A 3,649-nucleotide genomic window follows, 5' to 3' on the forward strand; every position below is an offset into this window, starting at 1 on the left:
AGGTGACCTTTGGCCTGTACAATGACAAGATGTGCTCAACGTTTTGGCCATTAGCTTCTAGACATTTAGTAGTACAGTGAACTGCTGGAGTATGTGTACATTTTTTTTTGACAGACCCTGTCTTACCACATCATTTGCAAATCTAGATAAGTCTATGTCTCTGCGTCTAATTTTTGTTCATCCTAGTTGCTTTATCTTATATATGTTGAAATCTCCAGTATGGTATTAAGAATGTTGGAGGAATGTATCACTGTGATGTCATTTTAATGCTTTCTTATATTGGACTTTGGCTAAGGAATATATTTATCATGTTTTTTTTAACATTTTATTTTATTTATCACGTTAAGGAACTTTCACTCATTCTCATTTTATTGAGTGTTCTTAACATGAATGAGCATTTTTCTTTGAAACATCTTCTTGATATCTATGCACAGTTGTTTTTAAACATGGCATTCTATACAGTTGGCCTTCAAATATTGAGCTATGCTTGTATTCTTGAATAAACTCCATTTTAAGCCACAGTGCTAAATTTTCTCTTCCAATGTTTAAGATTTCCACAACAAAATTCATAAGTAATACTAGTCTGTGCTGCCATTTGCATATGTGTGTGATTTCATAAGAAATCATGTTTATCCTAGATTGTTACTGTGTGACAGGATTATGTAAAATAGTATCTTATAATACTTTACAATTCCAGATGTTTTGTCAATGACATGTATTTTTCCTTGGCTGTTTCCACTAGGTGGTGTGCCCTTTCCAGTATTTGCCTTGGTGTCTCTTTGTGATTTAGTGAATGTCCCCTGTTCAGAGGCATATTACGTGACCACCGAAATGTAAAGTAACTCCATCCCATTTTGTCTCTGGTCTGTATTATTTTCTTCCTAGGAATGAGTTCCTTAGACACTAATTCATGCAATTGTTTATTGTTCATCACTGTAATTCCACTGTCTAAATATGGCCTGATTAATAGCTACTTCTGAAATGGATAAATACATATATCTTCTTTTTGTGCAGAGCCAGATGGCAGGCAGCAAGAGCAGGGAAAATTACTGTAATTTAACTTGCATGTGTTGGTCCTTCGGCCCCGGGAGGAGCTGTAAGTTTGCCGTAGCAGTGAGAAGCAAGTCTCTTGCCCAGCTCTGGGTCCACTTTTGGGTGGAAGTTCTGCCACCCAACACAAGGCTGTTCATTCCAAAGTCTGGTCACCTGTGATGGGCTAGCTCGAAGAAAAAGTTAAGTAGCGTGTCTCTGCATGTGAAAAAATGGGAGAAAATAGTCAGGATTCTGGAAAACCTGGGTGCTCAGTCAGCGATCCTGTGTATGTGATAGAGCTAGGCAGAGGCTGAAGGCCGGTCCAGGGAAGACCGGGGCTTAGGGCCCTGACCCCGCTGCTGCAGACGCCGCGGGGGCCCTGACCCGTCCCGTCTGTCCTTAGTCTGCATTAGTGTTTCTCAAATGGGAGTCGTTAATGAGAGAAAAGAAACAAAAAAGGTTTTGATGAATCCCACCTTCATTTATGAGGTCTTATTAAATATTAGTTAAAATTATGGAAACAAACTTAGGCATGTTTGTTTTACTTACCAATTTTCAAGTATAAAAAGTAATAGTGGAAGCCAGAAGGAATCAAATAATAGCCATTATTATGTGGAATGCACGACACTACGCGGCTGAAATTCATTTCCCACTTGCCGTTTGTTTACGGCCCTCATCACTCCCGTATTTTCGAGTTTCGCCACCGATCCTACAGTTAGTTGCTGTAATCCACTGCTAATCGGTGCTCTTCTTTTTTCTATGTCCAAGTTCGTATTTCGAAGGAGCTGGGGCATTAGCTGGTCTTCAGATTAGGCAAAGCTTCGATTACGTGTAAGCTCGCCTCGGTTCGCGTCTCAGTGCTAGCCTTGTATTCTCGTTTAAGCTCCTAAACCTTGCGCTTTCCTTTCCCTTCCTAACATGAGATACTTACTATTTTACACGTGGCTGCTATTCACGAAATGGGCACGTCACAGAGCAAAGTGCTCCGCTCATTATGAATCCAGAGTAGCTCACCGTACACTTACGGCAACATTGAAGGCATCTAAACCATAAAACGCCTTTCTGTTTTCATCGGGACAGCTGCGTCGTGTTCGTGACGCTTGCCACGCCGCCCTCGAACTTACTGCGGCGCTCAGGGTGCCTGGAGCTCTTCGGCGATCCTCCGGCCTCAGCGCCTGGAGGCTGCGATTGCGGGAACGTGCCACCATGCCTTACTTTTCAATACTGTAAAATTCTTAAAGGTAATTATTGAATTCTTAAAAAGACTTCAGTTTGATAATCACTGGCCTCCTCTAAAACTACATGAAATTGCCTCCTGGTCCCCTTTTCTGTCCAAAAATCGATTATGAGCTCTCAGTATTGTGAATTTTAGTCTTTCAAGGTCCATATTATTTATTTATTTATTTATTCATCTATCCATCTATCTATTTTTATTAAAGTACGGACTGCTTCACGCATTTGCGTGCCATTCTTGCGCAGCGGCCGTGCTAATCTCCTCGGTATCGTTCCAATTTGGGTATACGCGCTGCCGAAGGAGCACGCAAGGTCCATGTTTTAAGTTGTAGAGTTTTTGGTGACACTAACGAAGAGGTTGTCTGCACTACTGGCCAAATGATGGTCTGTGTTTGCCCTTCCTGATATGTGGACTCCTACAAATACCCTTTTTCAAGGGGGTGTGATGTCAAGTAAAATTCCCAGGGGTGGGGGACAGGAAGCCATTTCTTACACCGCCGGGCCGCATATTCCACCCTATTAAAATACACAGATTGCCTTGTAGGCGGATAAATAACACTGGACACTAAAGGAGAAAAACAGCAAGATTTTGACCCTAGAGTAAGCCCTGACTCAGTGGAATTTTCCCCACACTAAATCAACAGCGCCATCTACTGGATCAGACAGGAAATAGCACAAAGGCTAAAAATAGGCCTCATCTAACAGGAGGAAATTTTGTGCTTTTTGCTGAGGACAGCATGTTTCACACACATCACATGGCCGCACGGTTAGGGTGACGTGTTGATTAAACCCTCTTGAGACATTCTTACAGATTTTTTTTTTGGGGGGGACGGTGTCAGGAATCAAACTCAGGACCTTGCGCTTGCCAGGCAGGCACTGTGCTGCTGAGCTATCTCCCTGGCTCCTCTTAAAGCTATTTTCAATTCAATATAAAGTACAATCATGCTGTCAATATATTTTGAATCATTTTTTTTTCTCTCTAGAAATGCAAAGCACAGGTAAAGAGCGGAAGTAGGGAGATCGATATCTCTAAAGGCGAAAGAGGTCAAGAGAGAGAGAGAGAGAGAGGGACGGTAAGAGAGAGAGAAAGGAAGAGGTAGGGAATGAAAAGAGGATTAAGACGTATTATGTATATGTACCAAGTCTGCATGAAGAATGTTAACATTATGTACTGCAAACATGTATGAACAAAAATTAGTATTTTAAGTGAAAGACTTGGTTAAAAATACAAAACTCAAAAATATACTTTTGCAGGCATGGTGGTGCCCACTTATGATCCCAACACTCAGGAGGTTGAGGAAGGTGGGTTGCTTCGATTTCGAGGTCAGCCTGGACTACAAAGTGAGTTCAAGGCCAGTCTGAACTGCACAGTGAGCCCTGTCTC

The 3,649-nt window shown here is 41.8% G+C and overlaps 1 non-coding gene across 1 annotated transcript; it reads right to left on the reverse strand.

The window, feature by feature from the left end:
- Positions 1 to 2,466: 2,466 nt before the first annotated feature.
- On the reverse strand, positions 2,467 to 2,572 carry LOC111818729. The gene has a single exon (XR_002822643.1). It is a non-coding gene; the product is annotated as a U6 spliceosomal RNA (small nuclear RNA).
- Positions 2,573 to 3,649: the final 1,077 nt, after the last annotated feature.

The sequence above is a fragment of the Octodon degus genome, unplaced genomic scaffold, assembly GCF_000260255.1.
Source record: "Octodon degus isolate 3935 unplaced genomic scaffold, OctDeg1.0 scaffold00005, whole genome shotgun sequence".
NCBI classification, from domain to species: domain Eukaryota; kingdom Metazoa; phylum Chordata; class Mammalia; order Rodentia; family Octodontidae; genus Octodon; species Octodon degus.